We start from the raw sequence: 15712 nt of genomic DNA on the forward strand, positions 1-15712 counted from the left end.
AGTGAGGTTATCCTAGCTTCTTAACCCTTTACAGGTGAAAGGGTTTTTCCTCTGGCCAGGAGGGATTTTAAAGGTGTTTATCCTTCCCTTTATATTTATGACAGTCTCTAAGGTGCCACAAGTACTCCTCTTCTTTTTGCGGAGACAGACTAACATTGCTGCTACTCTGAAACCTGCATTTCAGTTGTGAACAAAGGGTGTTTGTGTGTAATAAAAAAAATTGTAAAATTTTGATATAGGCTCTTTGTGCAAAGATTTACATGTGATTAACTCTAAGCACTGTGAGTAGCCTCACTGAAGTGAAGAAAAAAAATTGACTCTGTTCTCCCTCTTCCCAAAATCACCCAAATCCTTCCAAACCCAGTTCCTGTCTGCCATGATCATGCACTATGCTGCATTAAATGTGAATGGACAAAGTAATCTCAGGTGGATTTTAAATAAATAGGGCGACCCTGCATCCCACCAAACCCAGAAATGTCCTTGTGCTGATCCAAAAGGAATTTACAGGAATTTTTGTTTTGTCCTGATGCTGTAAACCCCAGCAGACTGGCCACCTCAAGGAGTTGTCAACTAGCTGAGCTAGTGAAAAGAACAGTAGGCTGGGTGCATATGCATGCACCTCAGGGACCACTCTTAGATCTGTCACATGTTAGAGTGCTCAGCTCTTCTGTGTAGTTCCTTGTGCTTTAGGCAGCGTGCAACTTTCCACCATCACTTGTCCTATCTCTCTTCCGCCTGGTCTGTCACCAAGTGACGTGATGTAATCTGAAGGGAATGAGGAGCTCTCACTAAATTTGTTCCTTCACCCGTTCAGGCTAGGTCCTGCCTGCTGCACTTGCAAAAGGCCTCTGGATATCAGTCACCAGCTGTCCATTGCCTACTAATAAATTTAGGGGCCCTTCCCTATACTAAACCTGTATCCCAGTGCACAAGGAATTTCCCTTAGTTGACACTGAGCAACTCTGGACATTTAGTGGAAATCGCCTACATCAGGTCAAGGGTGAAAGTGTACATGTTGCCTGAGAAAGGTTTGTTTTTTTGTGTGGGAGTTATAATGTATTTAAACCAGCAGCCGTAATGCAGTAAAGGAAAAATGTCTGCTCCCAGTTGTCGGGTCAATGTCAGGTTTAATTAATGTCACAGAAGTTACTGCTATGAGTTTAACTTTGATTTTCCATTACAAAATGTAAGTTGGGAGAATTAAATACTGCATGATAAAGTATTTCAGTCAAATCTAGAGGTGAGGTTGAAGTGTAATCTGTAGTAATTCTGTTTAAGCCTGCAGCAGTGCGATCTTCAAAACTCTGGAGTTTAGAGAGGTGCCAAGCAACATAAAACAAATATATAAACTTTGTTATGTTTTTAATCTTGGTTTAATTTAGAAGATTTATTAATCAAATGAAACCATTTCAGTAGAGAGAAGTAAATTTTCCACATGGTGAGCTAGAAGTAGGACACACAACCGTTGGAACTGGTAATATCTAATATAGTATGCATTTCCATTTCGCAGCTATCCTGACATACTGCTAATTTAAACTCTCCTGTGTTATTGGAAAGGTTCTATTTTTATCAATTAATGTGGACAAATAATTGGTTAGATTTAAACTGTGAGGCCTAATCCTCTACAGGCATATGCAGGTGTAACTGCCTGAAATTAATGGGAATTTCATTAATTTTGTCAGCAGTGAATCTGATTCCTAGAGACTAATCTAGATGATGCTAAATTAATACCAGTATTTAGCACCTCTATATTTTCAAAGTACTGTACAAAGATTAACTGATTTACTCTAATCCACTTAAATAAGTTTTTTATTGAGATAAAGGTGGTAGAGCCCTGTGTGGGACTATTTTTTTTTTAAATCCCGTTTCCATCCCGCACTGCAGTTTGCACTCCCACCCACTCCGGCATTGTTTCTTCCATTTTTATCCCACTCCCACCTGCAGAAAACCTTAGATCCCACAAATGCTTCAAGAAAGGCAGATTCCCCCATCCCGCTACTTAAAAAAATAATCATAAACCCACACAGACGCATAACATGGTTGATTAATATTATATAAACGGAATTCAGACACAATTTTTACCACTAGAAGGATAAAACAAATCTTGCTTAAACCATGTAAAAATACTTGACTCCTGTTCTAAAAGACATCAAATCTTTCTTTCCCTCGTTTAAATGCAAGTATTGAAACCTTTAATAAAAAAAGAACAACATTGCTGAAATTCTATTTGACAAACTACTGTCATGTATATCACAGAATGTCAAAACAAATTTCACCACAATTTTGCCTTAAAGGTGCAGATTTTTTTTAATGATTATAAAAAGTAAGTTGTTTTTAAAAATGAAAGTATAGTTGTAGAACTTTGAAACATACCATTCAAGTTATTTATATGTCAGGATTATTATTGCTTTTTGAAAAACATTTAATGGAAAAACTGATCACAGCACTAGGTTTTTTGACAGAAATAAATTTTAAAAAAAGAGGCTCAATTAAGTGATCAGTAGTAAGGTCAACTTAAACAGCCAGTGTACTTAAACTTGCGTTTTGTTTTTCGCAAATTACTGCAGTATGTTCTGCCTGCAATTCTCCCTGCAACAAAGTGCATTTTACCTACTCTTGCTATTATGTTATTGGGCCCTCTGGGACCCCAGTCCCACTACCGGGATCTAAAAGGTAGTTTTACAGACCCATACAAAATTCCTTGCAGAGCTGCTATCTAATTAACACTGAATTTAGACTAGTGTGCCATTGCTTTCCCTGCCCTTGTGCCCATCCTAATGAAGTCTTGTACCATTAAAGTGACTTTTAAAAGACTAATTGGAATGTACCTGGTGACATCATGAACTAACACACCTCTCTAAACATGGCACTCTGCCTTTCTAATACCATTCTGATCCTTATGGGAAGTGGAGATGATCCCAAGGACCCTAGAAATAAGCATACCTATGATAATAATCAAAGAAAAAAAAACACCAGAAACATTTTAGAAAGCAACAGGAAGAGGTAAGAGTTTCTAGGTTGGCTTTGAGCGTGAAGATTGGACATGACCAGCACTATAATCCAAAAAGAAAAGGAGTACTTGTGGCACCTTAGAGACTAACAAATTTATTAGAGCAATTAACAATAAATATGTTCATAGTCTAGGGTTAAGAAACAAACATGGCAAATGAAAGTATTTTTTATTTGTTTTTTTAAAGAATAGGAAAGTATGAGTGGATAAAAATACCCTCTTTTCAACCTCCAAAAATGCCTCGCCAATCCTGATGAGCTGTCTACTTAGATTGTAAATCCTTATGGGCAGGGAGATGTCTTACAGAGTATTTATAAAGTGTCAAGCGCCATATGAATTAGTGACACCAATATTGCCAGGGGAATTGGCATGCATGGTCTGCAGGATTGAGCACCAGGCGTGGAGTCAGGAGCAGAAACTCCTGAGTTCTAATCTTGGCTCTGGTATGGACTTGCTGTGTAGCCTTAGGGAAATCACTTTCTCTCTCTGCCTTGGCCTATGTAAAATGAGGATAATAATACTTATGATTACCTACCTTGTAGGCTGTTATGAGGATCAAAGTGTTTGATAAACTTAAAGTGATGTAGCACTGGGATGGGAGGGAGGGAAAGGAACACATGGCTTTCAAAGAAATACTGCAGGAAGTGGACTAAAATATGTGGCAACCAAAGTGCTGGTTGCAATTAAACAAATTAGAAGATTGAGCAGAACACACACACAGAAGGAGGGCTGAAGAATAAGACTGAAGTAGTAACAAACATGCACAACAGAATGAAAAAAAACACAGAAGCAAGAAAATAATTGAATCTTAGATTTGATGAGTTAGAGAAAAGAGAGAGGCAAAACAGGAGTAGCAGATAGAAGGAAGAAAGGGAATCACATGACATTCACAAGGGAGTTAGCAAAATCCTGGAAGGAGGAAAAAATGGCCCAAATTGCACAAAGATCAAAGAAGAATGCTGTATTTATGGAGTAACTAAACTTTGGTTGTTAATTGTGTTTCAGTACTGCCTAGAGGTCCCCAATGCAGGAACAAAACCCTGTTCCAGTTGCTGTACAAACATATAAAGATTGGCCATACCCCAAAGTACTTACATGTTGTTGTTTGTCCAATGCCTTATTGTCCCATTTGGTGAGCAAATTTGCTACCTTCTATGTCTGTCCTTTGTTTCTTTTCATTCCCCATCCTCCTTTCTGTTCCTCTTCATCTCTGTGTGTGAGCGCAGGTGTCGTTTGACCTTCAGTCTACATTTTCTTCCCTGCAGTGACTCCCAATTCCCACTGCTTGCAGTCTTTACTCCCTCTTATCTCTTATTTTTTGTGCAAAATCTTAGATTTCATAAAATCTGAATATGTCAGGTGGGCCACGTAATTCATCCACTGGGCTGGATCTGGCCCATAGGCTGTATATTTGACACCCCTGCCCTACACTATTACAGTAAGTCTAGCTAATGAAAAGGCTAACTCCCTCAAAGGCACACAAATTTCAATTTTCAAAGACTTACCCTACTAACTGTTAAACAAACGAGTGGAGAATAACTGTAACACTCTGTTAAGCAACAATCTCAGATAATGGGAATTCCCCGTGAGACTGTGTGTCTCAAGTACCAGCCAGCAGATTTTGCAGAGTGGTGGAATTCTAGCCCACGCTCCCTGACTCCTACCTGCCTGTTATCTTACCCGATGGAGCTCTGCTGACCCCTTCCTGACACACAGACAGTCTAGATTCAAACTGACCCAACAACTCAGCATAAAAAGTAGCATGAGCTCTTTAGAAAAGTGGTTCTCGATCTTTACCTTACCTAGACACCCTACTTCCTTGCATATTGCTCAAACCCTATTTCCATTTAGAAATGGGAAGGGCGGGATCATTTTGACCCCCTAATGCTTGTTTTCAAATATCCTGGGGGTCCTAACTCCCAGGTTGAGAATCCAGGCTCTAGTTACTCAATCCAAAGACAATTGAAATCAGAGAGATTCCTATTGGCCTCTGTGGGCTTTGAAACAGGCCTTTCATATGGATGAGGCAAGGGGAAGCTCACAGGTGGACATCACAGAGGCCCTTTGGGGGATGAAGAAGAGGGTCATTCAGACATGGGTACTGTCATAAAATATAAAGGGAAGGGTAAACACCTTTAAAATCCCCCCTGGCCCTAGGAAAAACTCTTTCACCTGTAAAGGGTTAAGACACCTGACCAAAATGACCAATGAGGAGACAAGATACTTTCAAAGCTGGAGTGGGGGAGAAACAAAGGTTCACTCTGTCTGTGTGATGCTTTTGCCGGGAACAGAAAAGGAATGGAGTCTTAGAACTTAGTGAGTAATCTAGCTAGATATGCGTTAGATTCTGTTTTGTTTAAATGGCTGAGAAAATAAGCTGTGCTGAATGGAATGGATATTCCTCTTTTTGCAACTTACGGTTTTGCCTAGAGGGATTCTCTATGCTTTCTGATAGTGAATGTCAGCCTACAGAAAAATCCTTAAAAAAAAATATCTAACACCTTTGTCTCCAGGCAAATAGACAGAAAATCACTCTAGTTGCTCTTAGGTTAAAAAAACAAAACAAATAACCTTCTTCAGGTCTGTGAAGATTTGTGAATTTCCCTGCCGGAGGTTAACTATCCTGCCTTTAGGTAGAGAAAACTCCAACTCACAAAAGACAATTCCCTTTTGTCTCTGCTCTGGCCCCCAAGCAGAGACCAAAAAAAAAAAATAAAAACCTCTAACTGCTTTTAGCTGAAAACCTGCTTTCCAGCAGCCCAAAGGAAAAGAAAAATTCCTTTTTAAAATCTGTACTTCTTGTTCAAAAAAAAAAAAAAATCTCAAATTGATCTCAAAATGATTTCAAGTTAATCACACCGCTCTGCCACCATGTCAAGGTTCCTTCCCCATTCTGAACTCTAGGGTACAGATGTGGGGACCTGCATGAAAACCCCCTAATCTTATTTTTACCAGCTTAGGTTAAAAACTTCCCCAAGGTACAAACTATTTTTTACCTTTTTCCCTTGGACTTTATTGCTGCCACCACCAAGCATCTAACAAATGTATAAAAAGGAAAGAGCCTGCTTGGAAACGTCTTTCCCCCCCAAAATCCTCCGCAAACCCTACACCCCCTTTCCTGGGGAAGGCCTGATAAAAATCCTCACCAATTTGCATAGGTGAACACAGACCCAAACCCTTGGATCTTAAGAACAATGAAAAAGCAATCAGGTTCTTAAAAGAAGAATTTTAAATTAAAGAAAAAGTAAAAGAATCACCTCTGTAAAATCAGGATGGTAAATACCTTACAGGGTAATCAGATTCAAAACACAGAGAATCCCTCTAGGCAAAATCTTAAGTTACAAAAAGACAGGAATTTACATCCCATTCAGCACAGATTATTTTCTCAACCATTTAAAGAAAACACATATCTAGCTAGATTACTTACTAAGTTCTAAGACTCCATTCCTGTTCTGTCCCCGGCAAAAGCATCAGACAGACAGAGAGAGAGAGAGGCTTTGTTTCTCTCTCCCCCCAGCTTTTGAAAGTATCTTGTCTCCTCATTGGTCATGTGCCAGTGAGGTTATCCTAGCTTCTTAACCCTTTACAGGTGAAAGGGTTTTTCTTCTGGCCTGGAGGGATTTTAAAGGTGTTTACCCTTCCCTTTATATTTATAACAGGTACATTCTGACAACAAGGAACCTAAAAGTGTGGAGTCATGTGCACTTATGTTTGTAGCTCTCAGCCTGTCCCCAAATCCAGAAATTTACCATAAGAAACTGTGAGGGAGAAAATAACAGCTTGGTGAGGCAGGAGCCCATGGAGAAATGACCTCTGAATGGTGGCAGTTAGCCAAACTAAGGCAAGGTCACAGGTTAAAAAAAGGGGCTATTAAACACACATGCACACCCTGAGGTAGCAATTGGGGTAAGCAGTAAAATGTGACTAAAGATTCACTGACACTTAAGGCCCTTACTCTGCCCCCTTGGGACTTGGCTATTGACTTAAGCAATAACCAGGCTGCAAATGAATACTAAGTGATTAATGGGACTTGGCATCCATAAACTAAACAAAAGAGTTGTGAGCCTAACTTAAATTGCTTTTATTATGGTACCAGAAGGAAAAATATTTACAATTTCCATAAAATTGGTACTTGAAATAATTACATTAGAACATTTTACAAGTAATCTGTAGTAATGTTTATTAATTGACAATTTATGGCTACTTATAATAAATGAATACTAAGCCAAGGCACAAAACAAGACAGAATGGGGGGATCAAATCAGTATCTTAGATGTCTGTATACTAATGCAAGAACTATGGGGAATAAGAAGGAAGAACTCTTAATGCTAGTAAATAAACACAATTATGACATAGTTGGCATCACAGAGACTTGGTGAGATAATATGCATGACTGGAATATTGGTATAGAAGGGTACAGCTTGCTCAGGAAGGACAGGCAGGGGAAAAAGGGAGGAGGTATTGCCTTATATATTAAAAATGTATACACTTGGACTGAGGTTGAGATGGAAATAGGAGACAGACTAGTTGAAAGTCTCTGGGTAAGGATAAAGAGGTAAAAAACAAGGGTGATGTTATGATAGGGGTCTAGTAAAGACCACCAAACCAGGAAGAAGAGGTAGATGAGGCTTTTTTTAAACAACTAACCAAATCATCCAAAGCCCAGGACTTCAACTATCCAGACATCTCCTGGGAAAATAACATAGCAGGGCACAGATTATCCAACAAGTTCTTGGAATGTATTGGAGATGATTTTTTATTCTAGAATGTGGAGAAAGCTACTAGGGGAGAGGCTGTTCTAGATTTGATTTTGACAAATAGGGAGCAACTGGTTGAGAATTTGAAAGTGGAAGGCAGCTTGGGTGAAAGTGATCAGGATTCTAAAGAATGGTAGGAGGGAGAACAGCAAAATAAAGACAATGGCTTTCAAGATGGCAGACTTTAGCAAACTCAGGGAATTGTTAGGTAAGATTCCATGGGAAGCAAGTCTAAGAGGAAAAACAATTGAAGACAGTTGGCAGTTTTTCAAAGAGACATTATTAAGGGCACAAGAGCAAATTATCCCACTGCATAGGAAAGATAGGAGGAACTGGCTTAACCAGGAGATCTTGAATGATCTAAAAATCAAAAAAGAGTCCCACAAAAAGTAGAAACTAGGTCAAATTACAAAGGGCGAATATAAAAAAAACCAACACAAGTATGTAGGGGCAAAATTAGAAAGGCCAAGGCAAAAATGAGGTGAAACTAGCTAGAGACATAAAGGGTAACAAGAAAACATTCTACAAATACATTAGAAGCAAGAGGAAGACCAGGGACAGAGCAGGCCCGTTACTCAATGAAGAGGGAAAAACAACAACAGAAAATGTGGAAATGGCAGAGGTGCTTAATGACTTCTGTGTTTCGGTTTTCACCAAAAAGGTTGTTGGTGATTGGACACCTAACAAAGTGAATGCCAGTGAAAATGGGGTAGATTCAGAAGTTAAAATAGGGAAAGAACAAGTTAAAAATTACTTAGACAAGTTAAATGTCTTCAAATCACCAGGGCCTGATGAAATGCATCCTAGAATACTCAAGGAGCTGACTGATGAGATATCTGAGCCATTAGTGATTATCTTTGAAAAGTCATGGAAGATGGGAGAGATTCCAGAAGACTGGAAAAAGGGCAAATATAGTGCCCACCTATAAAAAGGAAAATAAGGACAACCCTGGAAATTACAGACCAGTCAGCTTAACTTCTGTGCCTGGAGAGATAATGCAGCAAATAATTAAGGAATCAAATTGCAAACATCTAGAAGATAATAAGGTGATAAGTAATAGTCAGCATGGATTTGTCAAGAACAAATCATGTCAAATCAACTTGATAGCTTTCTTTGACAGGGTTACAAGCCTTGTGGATAGGGGAGAAGTGGTAGATTTGGTATATCTAGACTTTAGTAAGGCTTTTGATACAGTCTTGTGTGACCTACTCATTAACTCACATGATCTACTCAATAAACTAGGGAACTACAACCTAGATGGAGCTTCTATAAGGTGGGTGCATAACTGATTGGCAAACCATTCCCAGAGAGCAGTCCTCAATGTTTCACAGTCATGTTGGAAGGGCATAACGAGTGGGGTTCTGCAGGGATCAGTTCTGGATCCAGTTCTTTTCAATATCTTCATCAATTATTTAGATATTGGCATACTGAGTATGCTTATAAAGTTTGTGGATGATACCACGCTGGGAGGGGTTGCAAGTGCTTTGGAGGATAGGATTAAAATTCAAAATGATCTGGAAAAACTGGATAAATGGTCCGAGGTAAATAAGATGAAATTCAATTAAGACAAATGCAAAGTACTCCACTTCAGAAGGAACAAATCAGTTGCACACATACAAAATCGGAAAGGACTGTCTAGGAAGGAGTACTGCGGAAAGGGATCTAGGGGTCATAGTAGATCACAATCTAAATGAGTCAAACACTGTAACACTTGCAAAAAAAGCAAACATCATTCTGAGATGTATTAGCAGGTATATTGTAAGCAGACCACAAGAAGTAATTCTTCCACTCTACACCACGCTGATTAGGCCTCAGCTGGAGTATTGTGTCCAGTTCTGGGTGCCACATTTCAGGAAAGATGTGGACAAATTGGAGAAAGTCCAGAGAAGAGTAACAAAAATGATTAAAGGTCTAGAAAACATGACCTACGAGGAAAGATTGAAATAATTGGGTTTTTTTAGTCTGGAAAAGAGAAGACTGAGAGGGCACATGATAACAATTTTCAAGTACCTAAATAGTTGTAACAAGGAGGAGGGAGAAAAAATATTCTTTTTCTTAAAAATTATCCTTAACTTCCAATGATAGAAAAAGCAGCAATGGGCTTAAATTGCAGCAAGGGAGGTTTAGGTTGGAAATTAGGAAAAACTTCCTAACTGTCAGGGGGGTTAACCACTGGAATAAATTGCCTAGGAAGGTTGTGGAATCTCCATCATTAGAGATTTTTAAGAGCAGGTTAGATAAACACCTGTCAGGGATGGTCTAAATGGTACTTGGTCCTGGCATGAGTGCAGGGGACTGGACTTGATGACCTCTCAAGCTCCCTTCCAGTCCTATGATTCTAATGACCATTATCCATTTCCCAAATTATATATATATATATATATATATATATATATATATATATATATATATATATATTCTTTATGATGTTTGGGTGTTCTTTTAGCTTTTAATTACTTTAAATAATTAAAATATACTAAGTAATTATTACAACTATTTATTAATTATAAGTAGCTCTTAGAGAACATAAGTAAATAACAAGCAACGTTTCATTTTGGATCAGTAGAAACTGCACATTCAAGGTACCTTTGAAAATCAAGCTATTTATTTAGGTGCCAAAAAGGTTTTGGTGCAAAACATTAGGCACCCAACTTCAAAAACATTGGCCAATGTCCATTTAACGCATTTAATCCATTTCAGAGATTACCCATGTAGGTTGTTTATACAAAAGAGACTTCTGAGCAGCCAAGAAAGGGAAATTGCCATAGGAGTGTTTTCAATCAGAAATTATCTATTTGCCAGGAGTCAGAAGACAGGGAGGAGTAATCTCAAGGTACAGTTCCATTCTGAAAAGTGACAACATAAAATTAGCGTGTTCTTACCTGATTATTATTTATATTATAGTAGTGCATAAAGGCCCCAACTGAAATCTGGGACCCATTGTATTAGATGCTCTCTCAAACAGGTTGCAGTCTAAGTAGACAACACAGATAAAGGAAGCATTATTTTACCTGTAGCTGAGGCAGAGAGAAATTAAGTGCGTTGCTTACAGTTACACAGGAACTGTATGGTAGAGCCAGGAATTGAACCCAGGTGGCTTGGGTTTCAGTTGAGCTCTTTAACCAGAAGACCATCCTTTCTCTATTTCAATGTATGTATTCAGAGTCATATGTTTACTTTATTGCCTGACATTAGTTTTTAACTACTTGTTCCACCTCTTATCTCTGCAGAGCCAGAGGGTTGCTTAAGGGCAACCTCTACACTCTGAGCTAGGAGTGTGATTCACCTGCTCATGTACCCATACTCACACCGCCTCTCATCGAGCTAGTATGAGTATAAATTGCAGTGTGGCCACAGCAGCCCACGTAGTGGAAAGTGGAGACACAGCTGAGTCAGGTTAAGTATTACCCACCAATTTCAGGCAGATTTGTACTTGCCACAGCTCAGCCATGGCTTCACTGTGCAATCCTTGCTACTGCAGCTACACTTCTACTCAATGAGAAGGCAGAAATTTTCCTTCAGGACCTTTATTACTGGTCAGGTTTTACTGGTAACAAAGCAAAGAAAGGAAGGAAATAACCCAGTTTAGCTTTCATATCCCAGGTTGAGTTTATACGGCTGGCAGTAAGGAAATGCTCTTTGTATTTGTAAACTGAGCAATATCACCAGACAATAAATATGGCCATTTTTACAGTGTACCTTTAAGTCATGAAAGCCACACAGTTTGAATCTGCTGACATGAAGACAGCTGGGGAGATCTGTTACATTATTTTTAAAATGAAAGAAATCTCATTGGGCTTAGTACATATTCCCAACAGGGGGACAACAGCCTTTCTTTGAGACCATCTCCCATGCACTGGAAGAATTTACAATTCAGTACATTATAACAGGAGATCTCAATTTTACAATATATCCTAAATTAGACAGGTCAGATTGCAGCTGGAGGGAGGATAAAAAGACAGGATAATACCTAATGCAAATAAAAAATGACAAAAAAATTAGTAAGATTATTAAAGAGTTGGGTGGAGTTAAGAGCAACCATGATCACCTTTTCTCCCTCATTCACATCAGCTATACCACATCTGAGAGTAAATAATACTATGCATTCTTGCTTGCAATGCACTCCGTAAGGTAGGCAGAGATGAACCAGATTGTAGGGCTAGGCGATGCCTAAGTAATAGTAAAGATAAATATTGGTCAGACTTCAGGGGCACAACTCCCAATCAACAACCACTGATTAAAATATGATGTGATTTTGAACTCTGATAAGTTAGGAAGATATTTTCAAATCATGATGCAAGTGGGCCACAGGCTCTGAAATGATAAACTGTACATTATAATATCAGGAAGGGTGGAGGAAAAGGTAGAGAAGCTAAAAGAACTAAGGAGAACAAAAGAGAACATTCTAATAAAAATCCTGAGGAAACCTGCAATCTTAAGAGGCCAACTAGACACGATTCTGTCTGAAAAAAATAGAGACTTTAATAGGCTAGAGCAAAACTGCTATGGGAAAGGAGACAAAGCAAATGAATGACTCATATCTGAGGCTGGAAAGAGAGCAGATATCCTTTATATCAGAGATCAGAAGGGGAGTCTACAACACCAAACAAAAGAAATATCTGGAATCTTTGAAGATTTCTGTTTAAAAAAACTTTACCAAAAAAAAAAAAAGATAGTAGGAAGACACTGGCACTAGAAAAAGTAGGATTCTCATGCTCAAGAAAAAAAAATCCCACCTGAGGAGTCTTTGTTATTTTGTAGTCAACTAAACTTTGTTAGTTGAAAGTAAAAATTGATTTTTAAAAGCCCATGTTAAATACAAACACCACGACAAACAATAATTGTGAAGATTCAGGGTGACCACAGATGGCACCCAAAAGAAACTGATTACTAAAGACAAAGTTTGAGTACTCATTTGAGGGAGGAAAACCTGGAGAAAACTGAATTCTGGTTATTTTAAGGATAATTATTATGGGTGATTGGTATCTTATTGTAAGCTCAGTTTAAGAAGAATTGTAAGTGATAGTTGGAGTGTCAAGAATATTTGGTATCAATGTACTAAAATGGAACTGAAGTCTTCTGGTGGAGGTTTGGGAAAGAAACAAGAATTCACGTAGAAAATATAAGTGCCAATGTTGAATAAATGCTTGTAAATCTTAGAAATGTAGGGCTCAAGAAGTCATGAAGTCCAACCCCCTGCACTGCAGCTGGACCAAGTAAATCTAGACCATCCGTGACAGGTGTTTGTCAGGTTTGTTTAAAAACCTCCACGGATGGGGACTCCATGATTTCCCTTGGGAATCTATTCCAGAGTTTAATTACCTTTACAGTTAGAAAGTTTTACCTAATATCTAACCTATATCTCCCTTACTGCACATTAAGCACATTATTTCTTGTCCTGTCTTCAGTGGGCATAGAGAACAATTGATCATTGTCCCCTTTAAAATAGCCCTTAATATATTTGAAAACTGTTATCACATCCCTCCTCAGACTTCTTCACTTAAGATTAAATATGCCCAGTTTTTTTAACCTTCCCTCATAGGTCAAGTTTTCCAAGCCTTCTATCATTTTTGTTTCGCTCCTCTGGATTGTTTCCAATTTGTCCACATCTTTCCTAAAGTGTGGCGCCCAGAATTGGACACAATACTCCAGCTGGGGCCTTACCAATTGCCTCCCATGTCTTATATATGACACTCCTATTAATACACCCCAGAGTGATATTAGACTTTGTTGCAGTTGCCTCACATTGTTGACTCATATTCAGTTTATGATCCACTATAGCCCCAGGTCCTTTTCAGCAGTACAACTGCCAACCCAGTTATTCCCCATTTTGTAGTTGTACATTTGATTTTTTTCCTTTCTAAGTGAAATACCTTTGCACTTGTCTTTATTGAATTTCATCTTGTTGAATTCAGACAAATTCTCCAATTTGTCAAGGTTGTTTTGAATTCTAATCCCATTCTCCAAAGACCTTGCAACCTCTCCCAGGCTGGTGTTATCTGCAAATTTTATAAGCATATCCTCCACTCCATTATCCAAGTAATCAATGAAATATTGAACATAGTACCAGACCTCAGATTTGATCCCTGTGGGACTAGATACTCCCAGTTTTATACTAAACCATTGATAACTTCTCTTTGAGTATGGGCTTGCATCCACTTTATAGTAATTTCATCTAGACCACATTTCCTGAGTTCGCTTTTGAGATTTTCATGTGGGACTGTGTCAAAAGCCTTACTAAATTCAAGATATATCACATGTACTGCTTCCCCTATCCACTAGGCCAGTAACACTGTCAAAAAATGAAATTAAGTTGGTTTGGCATGATTTGTTCTTCACAGATCCATGCTAGCTATTCCTGTAAACCTTATTATCCTCCAGGGTACAAATTGATTAATAATTTGTTCCAGTATCTTTCCTGGGATCAAAGTTAATCTGATTGGTCTATAATTCCATGGGTACTCTTTGTTCCCCTTTTTAAAGTACCAATGTGTGTTTATATCATGCAGTGGAAGGTCAGACCTGCTAAGGTGTGTAAGTTACTTCAGAGGACATAAGACCGAATTCTGTTACAGCTAATGGAGATTCTTCTTTACCTCAGTGGCATTAATCTGTGATTTTTAGAGCAGAAGAGTCTGATTTTCATCATTGCTTACCCCACTGGAAAGATGCAAATCTAGTTCAGACTAAAGATCCAGTGTGTACATCTAACAAAGACAGTACTTCAAGGTACTGCAATTAAAAGTAATTTCCCGTTACTTGGATAATGTGACCACACTCCAGCTTGAGCTTTTGATTCTTTTATTAAATATATTTGCTGTGGTATATAGTTATAAAAGAACAAATATATTCTGCCTTATTTGTATAGAAATGTTGAAAACTAATTAACTGAAGCCCAAAAATGAAAATTGTTGAATAGTATGTTATAAGTAAAGTACCTTATATAATGTAAATACAATATATGAATCCATACTGTATTGCAACTCCCTCCCTAAATGGGGATCTATTATAGCACTATATTATCAAAGCAGTTGATTTATTTATCAATGTTATTAATAAAAATCTCTAGGTTTACACAACATTTAAAATATTTTATGTACTTGTCATATATTATTCAACACTTTAGATGAACCTTCACCATATGTAAGTGAAAATGTTTTCACTTTCAGACTGAGGTGGATTTAATGACACTTACTTTCCAGCTCCACAGGTGCATTGCCTATATGAGGATGGTTTAAAAGAGAAGATATTTTAAGCTGGGTTTTTCAAAGCAAACAGGCATGCAAATCCTGTTGAATTGTTATGGGATTTGTGTGCCTAACTCCCTTAGACTCTCTTGAAAATCTCACCCCTAATGTATAAAATGAATTGCAAGCTATTAGATTACAGTGTCATGTTCAAGTATCAGAAATGAATTATGAGGCTCTCAGGATAGCCCTCTTTGTAGAATAATAGAGATTGGCCATAGCAGGGTGATTTGATTTTTTTTCTTTATTCAGTAATAAGTCAGTTATAAAGAGATCTGTTTTTATTTTATTTTCTCCCCATATACTATAGAATACCTATGTTAGATTCATAAAGATCTTAGCATGATCATTTGTATTTATTGAAAGATCTCTATTCTGCATTCTGTTCTTATCCATTCTAAGGACATGAAGCTCATGTTGGAGCTGCCTTTCTATGCTGTTTCTATTTGGATAAATGCTATAGCTTTTGTGGGAAGATTTTATCTGCTTTTATTTCCTGATTTGAATTTGGGGCTGCAGAATCTGACTATGACAGCTTATAGCATTAATTATTTCATTACATTACAGTAGTTGGAAAATACGGGCATATTTTCACATTTAATTAACATGATCAACCAGATGGAAAGCAGGTTTCATGGCAGATAAACTCGGCAAGGATGTTTTTCCACAGTGTTTTAAGTTTTGTTTTAAAACACCTT

General features: G+C 38.0%; 1 protein-coding gene across 4 annotated transcripts in view; it reads left to right on the forward strand.

Annotated features, from left to right (window-relative positions):
- The window catches only part of NMNAT3 (nicotinamide nucleotide adenylyltransferase 3), an 87290-nt gene that overhangs the window by 46385 nt on the left and 25193 nt on the right, over window positions 1-15712 (forward strand). The gene's annotated exons all lie outside the window — the stretch shown is intronic.

Source organism: Dermochelys coriacea, chromosome 9 (assembly GCF_009764565.3).
Source record: "Dermochelys coriacea isolate rDerCor1 chromosome 9, rDerCor1.pri.v4, whole genome shotgun sequence".
In the NCBI taxonomy this organism is placed as follows: Eukaryota; Metazoa; Chordata; order Testudines; family Dermochelyidae; genus Dermochelys; species Dermochelys coriacea.